Source organism: Ovis aries, chromosome 2 (genome assembly GCF_016772045.2).
Source record: "Ovis aries strain OAR_USU_Benz2616 breed Rambouillet chromosome 2, ARS-UI_Ramb_v3.0, whole genome shotgun sequence".
NCBI classification, from domain to species: domain Eukaryota; kingdom Metazoa; phylum Chordata; class Mammalia; order Artiodactyla; family Bovidae; genus Ovis; species Ovis aries.
Window position 1 is genome coordinate 36150541 of NC_056055.1, and position 19538 is coordinate 36170078.

At 40.8% G+C, this 19538-nt stretch overlaps 1 protein-coding gene across 4 annotated transcripts in view; it reads left to right on the forward strand.

The window, feature by feature from the left end:
* FRMD3 (FERM domain containing 3) overlaps positions 1-19538 on the forward strand; it is a 416578-nt gene that overhangs the window by 692 nt on the left and 396348 nt on the right. Inside the window, exons 2-5 of one of the 4 annotated variants that reach the window (XM_060409135.1) lie at positions 1261-1382; positions 2871-3278; positions 3993-8081; positions 10490-10594. The gene's annotated coding sequence lies outside the window, so the exon portion shown is untranslated. The remainder of the gene's footprint in view (positions 1-1260; positions 1383-2870; positions 3279-3992; positions 8082-10489; positions 10595-19538) is intronic. The other 3 variants (XM_060409137.1, XM_060409136.1, XM_042244837.2) reach the window with 3 other exon arrangements.

A 19538-nucleotide genomic window follows, 5' to 3' on the forward strand; every position in this document is an offset into this window, starting at 1 on the left:
GGACCCTTTTGCTTTAAAGCAATGTGTTAATTATGTGCCATTTAAAATGTTTGATTAAAAGAACATCCAACGACATTCTGCCCAACTTCGTTTCCCAAGTTCATACTACTCTGTGTCTTTGAAAACAGTGAAGCTGACATAAAAGCATTTAATCAATATGTCGATTACCTCTGCAGTGCCTTTTTTTCTTAGCCCAAGTGGGTGACATTTCGATGTTCCTGGATAGAGTTTGTACAGATGAAGTACCTGAGACCTGGAGAGACAGGTGACTTGTGTAAGGGCTTACAGTTCAGTTATGCTTGAGGAACATTTTTTGAGCATCTACCATCCACAGAATTCCAAAGGTGAACATCGTAATTCTCCAGGTGCTCCCTGGCAGGAAGGGGGTAAATAGATGTGTAAGCACAGGTGTTACTTGTGCTCTGCTTTACCAGCTCAGGTAAAAAAAAGTGTTCACATTTCTCTCAAAGTTCAAATCAGAACGATCAGCAGAAAGTCTGGTTCTTCTCCCCAGATATCCAACCCAAGACATGTCCACGGACCTCATGGTTTCCGTACTAGTCAGGGTGGTGGCACGAAACAACACACTTGAGTTGGGTCATTTGAAAAGGGTTCAACAAAGATCCTCTTTTCAGAGATGCAGGTGGGATCAATGAAAGCAACAGGATCTCAGTACGTGAGGGGAGATGTGAGGGGGCAATAGAAGGGAGTCTTTATTGGGCTAGGCTGGGAGGAGAGACAGAGAGGAAAGGAGGGAGAAAGAGCATACATGTGGATAGACATGTCTGAAGTGAAATGTGGCCTCAGAAAGAGAGAAGGATACCCCTATTGACCCAAGAAGGGAGGAATCAGGAGAATCAATGACCTCCCCTCCCCTTCTCTTGACCTCTGATCTGCTAGTGACCGAACCCCATGGGCCAATCCCAACTGGAAGGCAGAGAGCCAGGGAGTCTGTTGAGTTGGCCCATGCATGCCAGTCTCCCAGGCACAGAGCCGGGAAGAGAAGGTTGGAAAGTGTATCTGAGTGATGGGGCAAAGAAAAGATATCCAGCACTGTTGTTCTCAAGAGTTCAGTGAATTAATTCTCCTGCACTTGCCTCCAGGACATCAGAACTCCCAGGTGATGCTAAGGGCTGAACTTCTCATTTTTTACTTCTGAGAGTACCACCTACTGGTCCTAGTTGTCTCAGGGCTTCTCAGCTGTTGAGCAGCCAGAGACCCAACGTTGGTCTGATGTTAGGTTCTGTCTGTCTACTGCAGGAATTGCTATATTAGCTGAGGCACATGATGCCTGGAAGCCTAAAGAAACTCTTGGCGAGCCACTGTTTCCTGCATGTGTGACCCAGATCCCGATCACCCCCAGACTGAGGACAGCCTGCATTGTGAGTCTTGTCCAGTAATGGCGGCAGTGGAAAGGTTCCTGTAAGCACCCCGCATTCCGTGGGGGTTAGCTGGGGTGTGTGTGGGGGTGGGGGTAGGGGGGAGCATCTTCTCACAATGCACACAAGGAATTCCTGGGAAGCAAAGCAGCTATCAGGATGGCTGGGAAGGGCAGCTTTCCCATTAAAGTGGCATCACATCTGACAGGTCTCATTAAGAGAAGAGGTTTCATCTGCACCTCTTCCCTTTCAGACGGTCTTTGATCTTGGTTGAATTTTGAGAATTCAAATAATTGCATGGAAGCGTTCTCCATACCAAATCACAGGTCTTAACCAAGCCTCAAAGTAGCCTGTGGTACCTTCTTCTGGAAGTAATGGTTGTAAACTTGCTTCACATGTTCATAATTAAGGGTCACTCAAAGGGCCCAGAACAAAGTTTGGACAAAGGCAAGATGATTTTTGCTACCTCAGTAGATGCAGAAAAAGCATTTGAAAAATTAAACATCTCTTCATGATAGAAGTACTTAAAAAACTAGGACTACAAAATACTCAGCCTGATAAAGAGCATCTATGGGCCCCATAGGAGATATTTTACTTAATGATGAAACACTGAATGTTTTCACTATGATTAGGAACAAGGAAGGGTGTCTGTTCTCACCGCTTCCATTCAACATTCTATTGGAGGTTCTAGCCAAGGCAATTAGACAAGAGAAAGAAAGAAAAAAAAAAAGCATCCAGATTAGGAAGGAATAAGTAGGGACTTCCCTGGTGGTCCAGTGGCTAAGACTTCACACTCCCAATGCAGGGAGCCCAGGTTTGGTCCTTGGTCAGGGAGCTGGATCCCACTATGCCATAACTAAGAGTTCACACACTGCAACTAAGAGTTCTCATGCCACAGTTAAAGATCCCTTGTGCCATAACTAAGACACAGTGAAGCCAAGTAAAATTTTTTTTAAAGAAAGAAATAGGTAGAATTATACTTCCAGATGATATGATGTTGTATACAGAAAATTCTGAGGCATCTACAAGGACCCTTTTGCTGCTGCTGCTAAGTCGCTTCAGTCATGTCCGACTCTGCAACCCCAGAGACGACAGCCCACCAGGCTCCCCCATCCCTGCGATTCTCCAAGCAAGAACACTGGAGTGGGTTGCCATTGAGCTAATAAATGAGTTCAGACAGGTTGCAGGCTACAAGGTCAACATAAAAAAGCAATTATATTTCTATACACCAGCAATAAACACCTGAAAAAGAAATTAAGAAAAATCCTATTTATAGCAACATCAAAAAGAACAAAATAATTTTTAAAAAGTTTAATAAAAGAAGTACAAAATTTGTACTTTAATGATATATATATGGGATATGAGAAATTAAGAACACTCATCCTAACTTCCACTAGAAATGTAAACTGATATCACCTCTCTTGACAGTTTGGCATGATAGAATAAAGCTGAATAGGTATATATTCTGAAAATCTGCAATTTTATTTCTAGGTTAACACTTGAGAATATAAATACACGAATGTACAAGAAGTTGTGTTCATAATAGCCCCAAACTGGAAACAAATGGAATATTCATCAGCAATGAGATGGTTTAATAATCATTGCATATTCAAGTAATGAAACATTGTACAGCCAATAATATGAAAAAGCATATCAAAACCATAAAGGGTTAGTTGCTCAGTTGTGTTTGATTCTTTGCGACCCTGTGAACTGTAGCCCATCAGGCTCCTCTGTCCATGAAATTCTCCAGGCAAGAATACTGGAATGGTAGCCATTCCCTTCTTCAGGGGGTCTTCCTGAATCAGGGATCGAACCCAGGTCTCCCACATCGCAAGCAGATTCTTTACTGTCTGAACCACCGGGGACATGCCTAATGCTGATTAGAAGAATTCGATCTATGTAAGTACCATTTCTTTTTTAAAAACAAAATTAAGCAGTATGTTTATGTTCTAAAGATATGTATACATATAAGAAAACTATGCAGAAAAGCAAGAGAATGATTAACCTAAAATCCAAGATGATGGGAGTCAGAAGGGGCACAAAACGTCTTCTGGTAAATTGGCAGTATTCTGTTTCTTAACACAGACATTGGATAGTGTGATGGTTAATTTTATGGGTCAACTTGACTCGACTAAGAGTTGCACAGATAGCTTGTAAATATTATTTTTGGGTATGTTGTGGGAGTGTTTGCAGAAGAGTTTAACATTTTACCTGATAGACTGAGTAAAGCAGTTCATCCTTGCCACTGTGAGTGGATATCATTCCGTCATTGAGGGCCCAAATAGAACAAAAACAAGGAAGAAGGGCTTGTGAAATCTTAGTTTGCTGAGATCAAAACCCAGGCCTGTGGGAGTCTAAGCACCAAGTCTTAACCACTGGACTGCCAGGGAATTCCCTAATTTGCTCTTAAAAAAAAAAATTCAATCCTAGTAAAACACATATGTGAAATTTATCATATTAACTATTTTGAAGTGTGCAGTTAAGCAGTGCTGAGTATATGCACAGGTCTCCAGAACTTTCCATCTTGCAAAATGGAGTGATTTTTTTAAAAGCTATATGTCTTAAGTGTTAGCAAATAGCATCACCCTGATTTGGTGCTCTGTTTTGTTTTAGCAACTTATTATTTCTGCATGTCTGAGCCAAAGCCTTTGACTATGTGGACCACAACAAACTCTGGAAAATTCTTAAAAAGATGGGAATACCAGACCACCTAACCTGCCTCTTTTTTTTTTTTTTTTCTTTTTCTAACCTGCCTCTTGAGAAATCTGTATGCAGGTCAGGAAGCAACAGTTAGAACTGGACATGGAACAACAGACTGATTCCAAATAGGGGAAAGGAGTATATCAAGGCTGTATATTGTCACCCTGCTTATTTAGCTTATATGCAGAGTACATCATGTGAAATGCCAGGCTGGATGAAGCACAAACTGGAATCAAGATTGCTGGGAGGAATATCAATAACCTCAGATATGCAGATGACACCACCTTTATGGCAGAAAGTGAAGAAGAACTAAAGAGCCTCTTGATGAAAGTGAAAGAGGAGAGTGAAAAAGTTGGCTTAAAGCTCAACATTCAGAAAACTAAGATCATGGCATCTGGTCCCATTACTTCTTGGCAAATAGATGGCGAAACAGTGGAAACAGTGACAGTCTTTATTTTATTGAGCTCCAAAATCACTGCAGATGGTGATTGCAGCCATGATATTAAACGACTCTTGCTCCTTAGACGAAAAGTTGTGACCAACCTAGACAGCATATTAAAAAGCAGAGATATTACTTTGCCAACAAAGGTCTGTCTAGTCAAGACTATGGTTTTTCCAGTGGTCATGTATGGGTGTGAGAGTTGGACTATAAAGAAAGCTGAGTGCAGAGGAATTGATGCTTTTGAACTGCGGTGTTGGAGAACACTCTTGAGAGTGCCTTGGACTGGAGATCCAACCAGTCCGTCCTAAAGGAAATTGGTCCTAAATATTCATCAGAAGGACTGATGCTGAAGCTGAAACTCCAATACTTTGGCCACCTGATGGGAAGAAGTGATTCATTGAAAAAGACCCTGATTCTGCGAAAGATTGAAGGCAGGAGGAGAAGGGGATGACAGAGGATGAGATGGTTGGGTGGTATCACCAATGTGATGGACATGAGTTTGAGTAAACTCTGGGAGTTGGTGATGGACAGGGAGGCCTGGCGTGCTACAGTCCATGGGGTCACAAAAGTCAGACTGAGCAACTGAACTGAACTGAGGTATATTGACGATTCTTCCTGTTCTTCCCGTGCTCTACCCACACCCATTGCCTTTGCCATGTAACTTGGCAGCTACTCCCCCAGAGCTGAGTGTAACTTTCTGCTCCTTGAATCTGAGCTTGGCCATCTGATTGACTGACTGATGGAATATGGGGAGAAGGCACAGTGTGCGTATTTTGAGCCGAGGCTTTGAGAAGCATTGTGTTTTTCTTTTTGTCCTCTCATGCTTCTGTCATCACCTTCAGAAGAGTTTGTGTTCAGTGGCTGTTGTCCTTTGAGTTAGAGCTCCAGACTTGACACACACAGAACCGACCTGAACCTAACTCCCTGTGAAGAGCCGCACCTGTCTGGACCTGCAGTTTTTTTGTTTGTTTTTTTTTTTTTTTCGGACCTGCAGTTTAAAGCCAAGTCACTCAGGTGAGCTTTGTCTGGACCAGCCAAGTGCCACTCAACCTACAGACATGTGGAAGGGCTTAGCTGAAATTGCCTGGGCTACCCCCAGTCATGAACACAATGTTTTATGCTGCTGATATTTTGTGGTTATTTGTTACAAAACATTATTATAACATTGGGTAATGAATATTCTGCCCCTTTCCACTCTGGTCTGTCTGCCAGTGAGTTCCCAAATACACTACACACACACACACACACACACACACACACACACACACACTCTCGCATATATCACATTGTTTTCACCTCTGCTCTGTCATGTCTGCTGTTGGAATTGGCTTTAGCAGGGGAGTCCATGATGGCTCAATGAGTACAGAATCTGCCTGCAGTGCAGGAGACACAGGAGATGGGTATCGATTGCTGGGTCTAAAAAATCCCCTGGAAGAAGAAATGGCAACCCACTTCAGTATTCTTGCCTGGTAAATCCCATGGACAGAGGAGCCTGGGGGCCTACAGTTGAAAGGATCACAAAGAGTTGGACATGACTGAGCAACTAAGCACAGCAGAGGGCCTGAAAGTAGTATGTTCACTGAAAATAGGAAGGAAAAGAATAACAGTTCCTCATAATTACAGATGAGAAAAGCACCTCAAGAGGGTTTTTGCCCTGCACAGGGTTTCTGGAAAGCAGCTGATTCTGCCATGAATGTTTGGTTTCCTGATGGGGAGTAGAATCACACTCTGCAGGCACCCCTGTGGAGTACTCTGGGGCAGAGTCTTTGCCATGGCTCTCTGCAAGATAGGGTGTGCTGATTAACTGTAGACAGTTTGTGATTGATTGTGATGGATTCAATATGGATAGATTTGTAATGGATAGTGATAATATTTGCTTTATGTGTTGATTATTCAGTTATTTCCTTCACTTCAGAGGATCATTCATAACCATTTCCATAGCCTTTGTCCTCCTGCACCCTTTCCCCACTTCTCCTCAAACATTGGTGTCTTGAGAAGGTGTATCTGTAAGTATATTTCACCTTCGCTGTGCCTCATGTTCATAGCACCTAGCACACTGTTGAGTTCACAATGGATGCTCAAATATCAATGAACTTACACACTGCCTTTCATAGGAAGTGCTAAATAAATATTTGAAATAAATATTTGAATATTTGAATATTTATTTCAAATATTTATTTGAATAAATAAATATATTGACTAGATAGAATAAAAATGGAATCACTTCTCTTGGCCTCAATTTTCTCAGCTATTAAGTCAAGGAGGGTGGAATGATAAAGTAGATGATTTCTAAGATTCCTCTCCAGCCTCAGCCAGTATTATACTTGTGTGACACAGTACTGTGGAGCTAGCTATTGGCCCAACCCCTGAAATCCTGCCACATGGGGAATGGGAGAAGAGGGGGTGCTCACACGGTATGCTTAGTATTAAAGAGCACGGCACTTTCATACACTGTCTCCTTTACTTTGCAAAATGATCTTGTGAGATAGGGATTTATCAGATGAGAAATGGCACAGTGAGGTTAAAGAACTAGTTAATAAATGGTGAAGCGAGAGCTAGAAAAAATATTTGCCTGAGTCCAAAAGTTCAGTTTTAACCATAGTTTTAACCACGTGATCCACCATTATTTATATCAGGACCTTGGTTTTGATAGTGTCCTATTACATATTTGAGATGGAAAGTTCTAAACCAAGTTGTTTTTACAGTATGTACCTTATTACTTTTCAAAAATATGATTAAATGTATTTAGAATAAGGAATATTTATACAAGTGCAAGATTATAATATTTTACATTGAACACAGACAGCCAGAGTTACAGAGGTGATGAATGTTCTTAGCTCTTCAGGAGAAGTGTGTTTCTGCAGTCTGCCACTCATTACTGGTGTAACATTGCATTTTTATATGTCATGCAGACAGAATGGTCTCAGTCCAAATTCTTGCTCATGTGGGTGATTTCTCTTGAGAATAGCTGGCTGTTAGCCAGGATATGGGATTTGGTTATGAAATCAGGACTCCAACAGGCAACAAAGGCAAAAATCAATAAGTGGAACTAAATAAACTAAAACGCTTCTGCACAGCAAAAAAAAAAAAAAAAAAAACAAAAAACAACAATCAACAAAATGAAATGGCAATCTGTGGAATGGGAGAAAATCTTTGCAAACCATATATTGGATAAGGGGTTAATACCCAAAATATATAAAGAACTCATATAACTCAAAAACAAAGCAAAATATAATAATCTGATTCAAAAAAGGGCAGAAGAGTTTGGCACATGGCAAGTGCTTAATAATTGTTGGAAATCATGATTGTTATACTAGCTCCACCTGCGACAGTCTGACCGTTGTTTGTAAATGTTGAGGTTCCCCAGCACTCTTCTGGGTCGTGTTCTTTTCTCTTTCTACCAGGTCTCCAGTGCCAGGCTGTTGTCTACACACAGAGACACAGATCCCCCGTGTCCTGACTTTGCCCATTTCCATGCCAGCCCCCTAGTCCTAGCTGCCTGGTTTCTCCCTGAATTGCTGCAATTGGCTCCTGTTGCTCAGCCAACATCCACTCCGGAGGTACCCTGCACCTCCCCACCCCCAAATCCATTGCGTACCTGGTAGCCACAGGGTCTTTTTAAATTAGACCATCCCACTTCAATGGGGAATCGCCACACTAAGAATGAAATCCAAGCTCCTTTACATTACCTACAACATCCTTTATCCTTGGTCCTTCCCAACTCTCTGGCCTCATCTGGGGCCATTCTCTTTCTTTGTCACCACGTACTGGCCTTAGTTATACTTCTGTGTCTGGTCAAGTGCTTCTTCTCCTGGGACTCTGCACTTAACTGCTTCTTCTGAAAATTCCCATTGCACTCCTCCCCACAACTCCTGTTAATTCCCATGAGTCTAGCTCACATTCTGTGGTTGCTGAGCACATCCAAGTGAACAGAGCCCCTACAGAGCTCATGGCCACATCAACCTTTCCATGAGTTCTCCCTGCTGCATTGAGATGATCCTTATTGAAAAAGAGCACATTGTTTCTAAACTAGAAGAGGAGGTTGCACAGAAGAAAAATACATCCGAGGTGAAAGTGAAGAAACACAAGCTTATGGCCTGGAAATAAATTCCACAAAAAATAAATGTAAATAAAAGTTAAAAAAAGAAACTACAGGGAGAGAATTCCGGGAGCATAGAGAGGTCTGAGAGGGCACGTTGAGGAGAAGCCATAGTGTTGTCAGGGAGAACATTCCTTGACTTGGCCAGGGGGGGGTCAGGTGGGGTCCAGGTGAAGCTAAAATTAAATATAGAGTCTGGCTGTGTCTGTTGAAGTGCTGCTGGATGGGGAGTCCCCTCTCAAAGCCACCATTTGTCTGAGTTGATGTGAGTATGAAGGAAGAGGCTCTGTAATGAGAGATGATCTGCATGACAAAGAGGGTGGTGGGCAGCATGGCATCCGACCCTGCTGGGTCTCCAGACCGGGTGTGGAGTAGGACGCTTAACCTGGCGGGCTGATGCTTGACTCTCAGCATGGCTCCTGGACAAGGAGGACCTCGTGAGGGCTTCACTCTGGGTCATCCGGAAACAGCTTTGTAGTCCACTCCTCACACCAGGGCTGGCATCAGAAAGGCCGTCCACTGGGAAAAACCTCAGAGGAGCCTGAGAGCAGCACCCTGTTTATTGCTAACACTCTTCTGGTTTTCCATAGTGACCATCTCAAACCTTCTCACTTCTTCTCAAAGCTCAGATTATCCTCCACCCATGGCCTCCTTCACTCTGTAGATGGCTTCCTTTAATTTTTCATTGGCAGAGACAAAAGAAACCTCAGGTTCCTCCCACTGTTCTTTTAAGATGGTGGTTCTGAAAGTTTTTGGTCTTAGGACTCTTTTCCACTCTTAAAAAATTTTGAGGGCTCCAAAGTGATTTTGTATATAGAGATTATGTATATTGCTATTTACTGTATTAGAAATTACCATTGGGACACTTGAAAATATTGTTTAAAAATAATAAATCTATTATATGCTAACATAACCATTTTTATGAAAGGTATATTTTCTAAAACAAAAATTATTAAAGAGAAGAGTGGCATTGCCTTACATTTTTTGCAAACCTTGTATCTGGTTCAACAGAAGACTGGAGGATTCTTATACCTACTTCTGCACCCAATTAATATGTTTTTGTTTGAAGAACATGAAATTCTGGCCTCACATGGAGATGGCTTCCCTAGTGGCTCAGATGGTAAATAATCTACCTGTAATGTAGGAGACCTGGGTTCAATCCCTGGGTTAGGAAGATCCCTTGGAGAAGGGAATGGCAACCCACTCCAATATTCTTGCCTGGAGAATCCCATGGACAGAGGAGCCTGGCAGGCTGCAGTCCATGGGGCTACAAAGTGTCAGACACGACTGAGCAACTAACACACACATGGACATGTGTTGGAAATACCAGGTGGGGCATTTTAAAAGTCTTTTAAGAGAGTTATCCTTATTCTTCTTTGATATTATATCAAAACTTGATAAGTGGTAGCTTCTTAAAGTCTAGTTGCAATGTGGAACCTGAAACCATGCAAATGAACTTTTTATTCTCTCTTACATTAAAATCTATTCATGTTCTTGTACTTTGAAAGGATCTTTTACCCATGCAATGATTTTGTAATATCATGCATGGGTCACTTGGAAAATATTGATTCACAGGTGCAAATCACCCAGATGTTGACACACTTCATTACACAATATATTTAAAAATCACTTTTGTAATATCAGCATTGATCTCATCAGAAAAGACTCCAAGTTTTGGCACGCCGCTGTCAAGCTCCCAAGGAGCTTGTGGGGACCTCACTTGAAGAACTGCTGATTTAGGAATTGTTAGTTAACTGCTGACTGAGGTGACTGAGGCAGTTAGCTTCTGTTATGATTACCTTTTCTAACCAAGATTAAGTTAAAGAATACAAGGTTTGTAATTTCATTTCCGTGTTTACTTTGTTACAGGTCTGCCTTCAGGCTACTTCCCTCTCTGGGACTGTGGGAGCCCTGTGTGTATCCTCAGAATCTGTTGCTATGCCTAGTGAACAGCAAGTGCTCGAAATACACCAGGTAAGTGAGGAGCTGGGAGAGGAGGGAAGAATGAAGAAAGGAAGAGGGGGATGGGAGAGAGGAAGAGGAAACTTACCTCTGATACCTCATTGGCAGGGTAAAGCCTGACCCCTAGTGGAGCTAGTTTGTTGGGTAAGTTCGACTGAGAACATTTCAAGCCGAAAGCGATGCTATTATTTCTCCTTTGACCTCTCTCAAGTGCATTCTTTTATCCTGTTTTTCTCTGCCCTTGTATGAAATTCTGAGCATATCCCATAGCCTTTCTGTTCCTCGCTGGAATCAACATATTCCTAATAAAGTGTTTGATTCCTGTTTTGCAATTCCTTAATGGATAAGGAAATGGCAACCCACTCCAGTATTCTTTCCCGGAGAGTCCCATGGACAGAGGAACCTGGTGGGCTATAGTCCATGGGATCACGAAGAGTCAGACATGACTGAGCAACTGACACTTGCGGTTCCCTAAAACTGATGTCTACGTGCTTGGAGAAGTGATTCTGAAGCAGACTTACGATAAGTAACAGATTTATTTTGTTATCTATAAATTTCTGTTTCAAAATGTTAGTTTCTTTTTAAATTTTGAATTGAGATATAATGGACATATAATGTTTTTTAAACTTAAGGTGTATGTTTATATATTACAATATGATTAGCTGACACCTGATAGAGGTGTTAGCTGACACCTCTATCACGTCACATACTTATTACTTCTTTTTTGTGGTTGTAGGAAAAATTAAAATCTAGCCTCTTAGCAACTTTGAAGTTTATAATCCAGTATCTTCGTCTGTACCAGTTCAGTCGCTCAGTCGTGTCCGACTGTTTGCAACCCCATGAACTGCAGCATGCCAGGCTTTTCTGTCCATCACCAACTCCCGGAGTTTACTCAAACGCATTGAGTCGGTGACGCCATCCAACCATCTCTTCCTCTGTCGTCCCCTTCTCCTCCCACCCTCAATCTGTCCCAGCATCAGGGTCTTTTCAAATGAGTCAGTTCTTCGCATCAGGTGGCCAAAGTATTGGAGCTTCAGCTTCAGCATCAGTCCTTCCAATGATTATTCAGGACTGATTTCCTTTAGGATGGACTGGTGCACTGGATATCCTGTATTTATATCTACCAGTTGTGAGTTTGTACCCTTAAACAACATCTCTCCAGTCCTCCTACAAGTTAGTTGTTTGTTTGTTTTTTTTTTTTTAATATGAGACTGATGTATGAGCTAATTTATGCATTGGTGATTTACAGTTCATCTCATCCCATTCAGATTCCAAAAAACCCGAGAAAACAAATTATTAATCAGAAGATTATTCGGTGGGCGTGGATTCAGAGGGAAAATTATTGAATGGGTTCAGCAGATTTACCACAAGCTGTGAAGATTCCAGTGAGCTATAGTCATTACTCTGTGCTGCCACTGTTTCCTGTCCCGGGAGTTCCTGGAGACTTGAAGAGACCTGTGTATTTGTAGTTCCTTTTATGAGCAATGCCTATTCATGACCCTTCTCCATTTATTATTGGTTGTTCATCTTTCTTGTGTTGGTAAAGCCTCTTCTGTATTTGTTTGTAATTTTTTTCCTATTTGTCTTTTATTGTCTTATTTACAATAACTACTTGGAGTAGTTTAAGAGTTTCTTTAATATAATTAATATATAATTAATTTTAATATAATTTCTGAATTTTTTAAAAGTGAAACTCAAAGTCATAGCCCTTTTCGTATAATCCCCTGAAACATGTAGATGGTTATTTCTGTCACGTTTACTAGAAATCATTTTACCAGCAGAAAAAAATGTTTCATGCCTATCAGAAAAAATATATGGTTAAAAGATTCAGCAGAATTTATTGTTATCAGTTTATTGGGGTTTTTTTTGGCTGTTGTTTTTGGGTTTTGGCTCTGTGGGCTCTGGGGTATGGGGGTTTCTCTAGTTGCAGTGCATGGCCTTAGTCACCCTGTGGCAGGTGGGATCTTAGTTCCCCATCCAGGGGTCAACGCTGCATTGGAGGCATGGAGTCTTAAGCATTGGACCAGTAGGAAGTTGTCTCAGTTTATTGTTTTAATCATTTACTGATGATGCTCATTTATAGAGAAAGTTGGCATGTATCAAAAATGTGAGAAAACATCTGAGAGAAAAACCATCTTGAGAGAATTCTATCCATACATTTCCTTTAACTATGTGTATTGGTAAGATGTGACTTGTCACTGTATGACTTTAATTGGTCCATCTCATAGAAAAGTGAGTGTTCCTTGTGAACATAGTTTGCCAGCCCCTGTGTCATAATTTTGATTTTTTTCTGTCTGTAGGAACTCTAATGAGTATTCAAGACATAGATGAACCAAAAAATTTCAGTTAATTAAAAAATATACTTGTCACACATCTCTAAATCTTAAAGCCAAATCTTTAAAAATTAATGATAAAAATGATAGTGTTTTTCTGTTGATAGGAAGAATGACATTGTTTGATATCCTTCACTGAAGCCTCTCTCTATGACTTGATAAAGTTTAAGTTACAGGTTAAGTTAAATACTTCATTGATTTATTTCCTTAGACTTGACTTCTGTGAATTTAGAGAAGCAAATTCACAATGATAAGTCATCAGGATGACAGCAAGCGCTGGGAGCTCTGTCAGCACTGGTGTTGGATTGTACAGAGATGATGATGGAGCTCCTTGGGGAGTGCATTCAGATGCTAAGCCAACCAGCATGTCGCACATATGTTGCCATAGAGAAGGATTCCTACCCCAGTCTGGCTTCATTCAGCCTTAGAAAGTCATTTTCATGTTCTGTCACAAGAATATGCGTATGGTGTAAAGATATGTCCAGCAACATGCTCTGTTTTTATTCTTGAGCAAATGGAGGGTCGTGAACTGTTGGGAAAGAGCCAGATGCCACATCAGTTGTTTGCACAATTGTCATTATTCTTAAGATATCCTGATATCCTTGTTTTTTTCATTATAAGTTGAGAAATGTTAGCCCTAAAGGGAATAGATAAGATAATTTACTTGAGGACTATTAAGCAGGCTAGTTGAAATAATAAAAACTTATCCTTACCTTGAGTTATTTATATCATAAAATAATCCTTGGTTTTGAAAAGTGTTGTGCCTGATGTAGTTCATAAACAGCAATGAAAAAAAATTGATGGCATTTCAAATGAAATTAGTCCCTTGTCCTCAGTACAAAGTGATCTGAAATGAAAGCAAAACCAAATTCTCTAAATAATTCATCTTTGTAAAAAGAATGGTAGTTTCTCTTGCATTGTATTTCAAAATTAATGGAACTACCATTAATGGATCAGCTTTGGGCATACCACTTAAATTAGTAGGTTTACAAATAATGAACTGTACTTGTTCCATCTTACAGTGTTATTTAAATGAAGCTGAAAGCATTTGAAAATTGTAAAATTTTATGAAAATATTGGAGGCTTTATTAGTTGATAGCAATTTAGAAGAAAATTGTTCAATTTTATTCCTATCTTAGCTACTACAGAAGAACTATACAAAAAAGATCTTCACGACCCAGATAATCACGATGGTGTGATCACCAACCTAGAGCCAGACATCCTGGAATGCGAAGTCAAGTGGGCCTTAGAAAGCATCACTACGAACAAAGCTAGTGTAGGTGATGGAATTCCAGTTGAGTTATTTCAAATCCTAAAAGATGATGCTGTTAAAGTGCCGCACTCAATATGCCAGCAAATTTGGAAAACTCAGCAGTGGCCACAGGGACTAGAAAATGTCAGTTTTTATTCCAATCCCAAAGGCAATGCCAAAGAATGCTCAAACTACCGTACAATTGCACTCATCTCACATGCTAGTAAAGTAATGCTCAAGATTCTCCAAGCCAGGGTTCAATGGTACGTGAACCATGACCTTCCAGATGTTCAAGCTGGATTTAGAAAAGGTGGAGGAACCAGAGATCAAATTGCCAACATCTGTTGGATCATCGAAAAAGCAAGAGAGTTCAGGAAAAATATCTACTTCTGCTTTATTGACTATGCCAAAGCCTTTGACTGTGTGGACCACAACAAACTCTGGAAAATTCTGAAAGAGATGGGAATACCAGACCACCTGACCTGCCTCTTGAGAAATCTGTATGCAGGTCAGGAAGCAACAGTTAGTACTGGACATGGAACAACAGACTGGTTCCAAATAGGAGAAGGAGTACATCAAGGCTGTATATTGTGACCCTGCTTATATAACTTATATGCAGAGTACATCATGAGAAATGCTGGGCTGGAGGAAGCACAAGCTGGAATCAAGATTGCCGGGAGAAATATCGATAACCTCAGATATGCAGATGATACCACCCTTATGGCAGAAAGTGAAGAAGAACTAAAGAGCCTCTTGATGAAAGTGAAAGAGGAAAGTGAAAAAGTTGGCTTAAAACTCAACATTCAGAAAACTAATTTCACAGCATCCAGTCCTATCACTTCATGACAAATAGATGGGGAAACAGTGGCAGATTTTATTTTATTGGGCTCCAAAATCACTGCAGATGGTGACTGCAGCCATGAAATTAAAAGATGCTTACTCCTTGGAAGAAAAGCTATGACCAACCTAGACAGCATATTAAAAAGCAGAGACATTACTTTGCCAACAAAGGTCTATCTAGTCAAAGCTATGTTTTCTCCAGTAGTCATGTATGGATGTGAAAGTTGGGCTGTGAAGAAAGCTGAGTGCCGAAGAACTGATGCTTTTGAACTGTGGTGTTGGACTCTTGAGAGTCCCTTGGACTGCAAGGAGACCCAGCCAGTCCATCGTAAAGGAAATCAGTCCTGAATGTTCATTGGAAGGACTGATGTTGAAGCTGAAACTCCAATACTTTGTCCACCTGATGCAAAGAACTGACTCATTTGAAAAGACCCTGATGCTGGGAAAGATTGAAGGTGGGAGGAAAAGGTGATGACAGAAGATGAGATGGTTGGATGGCATCACCAACTCAAGGGACATGCATTTGAGTAAACTCCAGGAGTTGGCAATGGACAGGGAAGCCTGGTGTGCTGCAGTCCATGGGGTCGCAAAGAGTCGGACACGACTGAATGGCTGAACTTAGCTACTATGTTAGATATTAATCTTGTATCAAAAATAAGATGCTTGGGCTTCTCTTGTGGCTCAGTGGCTAAGAATCTGCCTTGCAATGCAGAGGACACTGGTTCAATCCCCAGTCCAGGAAGAGCCCACATGCCATGCAGCAACTAACCCGTGGGCCACAACTAAGCCTGCACCCTAGAACCCTTGAGCCACAACTACTGAAGCTTGCACCTGAAGCCTGTGCTCTGCAACAAGGAAAGCTACTGCAATGAGAAGCCTGTGCGCGACAGTGAAGAGTAGCCCCACTTTGCTGCAACCAGAGAAAGCCCATGGGCAGCAAAGAAGACCCAGGACAGCCAAAAATAAAATAAAATAAATCTTAAAAAAGAATAATATGCTAATGAGGTAAAAATACACTGAGATTATTAATAAAAAACAAAATCTTGGAAGTATGTATACAACTTTAAAAAAAATAATGGCTATTAAGAATAATAGGATGTCTGTAAAAATTGTGATTTAATATTACATTTAAAATTTTTGAAATCTGTGTCAACAAAATGATTTGATCACATATTCCTCTTAAATGGCCAGACTGTCAAAAAACACTTGATAGACCTTTGGGGACCACCTATGCATGTGGACAGTATTGGAAGGAGCACAGCCCCCTATTAATGGAATGGAATCTGTCCCCTCCAAGGGCATAGACTGGAAGACCTAAGACTGCCATCATCTTAAACCTGGGTAATAAGGCTTTTCTCAGCTCGTTGGTCCAAAACATGACAGTTTCAGTGCTCCTTGTAACCTCTAGTTCATCATCTTTCACTTAAACAGTGTTGGGTGTCTTGAGTCAGAAGCACATATTATTAATGATCATTTATGGGTGGAAAGAAATTAGATGAAGATTTTCTCAAGGTCACAGAGCAAGTGTAACTACCATCTAAATTTAACCCAGCTCTTCTACTTGAGTGTGGGTGAAGTTATCAGGTGGAGGAAGTTTTTCACTTTAAATTCACAGAAAACTCACTTTATTTTATATATGGTTACTTGGCTTTGTTTCTTGAGTTATCTGACTTTTACCACATGGTGTTAAAACGAGACACCTGAACTAAGCTTACCATGTTTCAACCTCACCAAAATTTAGCACACCATGGAATGGGAACCTCCCTTGAACGTGCCTTCAGGTTGGAGTGAAAGGAATAGCAAAGCAACCAAGACTGAATTGCCGGGATCCAGCCCCGGTGGATCCAGGGAATTTGAAGCAGGGACAGCATTGGCGAGGAAAAATTTATTTAATTAGAAATATAAAGAGATTAAGAGGAAATAGTATAGTAGGAAATTTTAGTGGAGGAAAGAGACTGAATAACTTGTTTTACATGGAAGTCAATAAAGTTTCAGACAAGGAGCTTGCACCATCTACGTTAGGCCACTGGTGTCCTCTTGAATAACGGAGGGTGCCCCACCTTGGGCTCCCTCTCTCGTGGATCTTAGAAGCTAGGGCAAGTAAGTAGACATGGCGAGCCTCCACGCCCCAGATGGGAATCAGCCTGAAATTAGAGTAAAGAGGAGACACGGGGGAAACCAGTCCTTCCAATAATTGGCCTGGTCTCTATTGTCTAGAAAGGCCTTTTATACCTTTTTGATTGTACATAGAGATCAATGGGTAATACAAAATTATTCAGCGTTAGCAGCCCAGACTCTTATCAAAACCAGGCTTTTCTCTCTGCATACCTAGTTGTATACACAAGTCTTAGGTGATTTACATCATCTTCCAGCCAAAAGGGCCAATTAACATTTTACGGCCCTTTTCTGATAAGGGTTTGTCAACCAGAAGACTTATTTGTGTTGATCTTCCCGAAGTCTAGTGCCACGCTCAGAAAACACTAAATAAAGTTACATTCTTACATAGCAAAGATACAGCAATTTATAACAAGTAAAAGGAGTACAGTGATTTATAACGAAAAGTAATTAACTCAAAAGTCTAGTGTTGCTAACATCAAAACTATTATATATCTTTTTCCATATCCCGTTTACATTGATTAACATCCTCCCAGGTGCCTAAAGATAAAGAATATGGAGGCCTGGCAGCAATCATTGAGTCAACAGTGAAATCCATCACCAATATGATTTTCAGCTCTTTAGAAAAGGCTCTGTATCTTTAAGATGCTCTAAGCTTTGTGCCTCTCGCGGTTGGGGGGCTGTAAGCAATTCACAAGCTGTAAGAAGTCCGGGAAACCTGTTAGGCAAGTAGAGAGTTATCAGAGGGGGTTTGAACTGAAACATCCCTTTCAAATGCATAAGACTAAAGCCCTGAATTAACTTTTTCCAGAGAGTGTCAGAAGAGTGGAGAAGTACAATAAGGCAGGCAGATTCTTATTTTTGGGGTACATGCTCAGGAAATACCAGGGGGAAAACCTGAGGTCTGACTCGCCTTGCCCATCAGGCCTCTGCCGCATGACCTTGTCACGGGTGGGATTCCTCACGCTGGCTCCTGGCACTGAATCAGAGCAAATGAACCGTGAATCATCTGAAAAGCCTGCTCGGCCTCAGATGAACTAGAAAAGTGTTGACTCACTAACCTATATTCTGCTCGGCTTACACCATTAGCCTGCTTTAATTACACAGTATGTTAAATAACTTGGATCCTCAATGTGCAGCAGTTGACTTAAAATTTTTTGCTTCTTTAGTTGTGTGTGGGAGGTACATTGTCATAAGCATATAAGAACAAGGGGGTAGATGTTGAGAGAGAAGAAGGAGAAGAATCATGTCTCATATCGTAAACATGGTTCTGATTATATATTCAAGGAAAACAGTTAAATTTTTGCCAGTCTTACCCAGGGAAAAGGAAGAAAAATGATCACGCAAGTGAAAGGCTTTCTTGTTCAGCTCCCGAATATTTACTGACATCCAAGCCAGGTCATTGAATTTCTTCTTACCCTCACTGGTTGGGTGGAAATACCTCCTCTCTCTCCTAAATGGCAGGGATGGAGTATGACAGAGTCCAGATGAAACTACCACCTTCTTTCTGTTTGAGACTAGGAAGCATACTGAACAAAACTGTGAAATGAGAAAAAGCTTCTCTTTCTTGACTTTACATTTTAAAAATGTGGTAAAATACACATAAAGTAAAATTTACCATCGTAACCCTTTATTGTTGTGCAACCAGTCTCAAGAACTTTTCATCTTGTAAAACTGAAATTCTATACCCATTAAACAACAACTTACCATTCATTGCATGGACAGGGGAGCCTGCCTGGCTACAGTCTAGGAGGTCGCAAAGAGTTGGACACCACTGAGTGACTAACACTTTCACTTCACTCTCACCACTCCCCCAGGGGCCATCATTCAACTTTCTGTCTCTGTGAATTTAACTCCTTCAGATGCCTCATTTAAGTGAAGCCATACTGTATTTGACTTTTGTGACATGTTTATTTTACTTAGCATAATGTCCTCAAGGTTCTCCTGTGTTGTAGCATGCATCAAAACTCCCTCTTTTAGGATTGCATAGTGTTCTACTATATGTATATACCGCATTTTGTTTATTCATTTGTTGATGGACATTTGGGTTGCTTCTACCTCTTGGCGATAGTGAATAGTGTTGCTGTGAATGTGGGTCTGCAAATATCTCTTCAGAACCCAGCTTTCCGTTCTTTTGGATATATACCCGGAAGTAAAATTGCTGCGTCACATGGTAGTTCTAGTTTTAACTTTTTGAGGGACCTCCATAATGTTTTCCATAGCAATTGCACCATCTTTCAATCTCACCAATAGTGTAATGTGTTCATTTTTCTTCTCATCTTTGCCGCCATTTCTTTTTCTTTTTTTTCTCCCTCCTTTTTTCTTCTTCCTGCCTGCCTATCTGCCATCCTAATCAGATGCGGTGAAATATCATTGTGGTTTTGATTTGCATTTTCTGTACAGTTAGTGAAGTTAA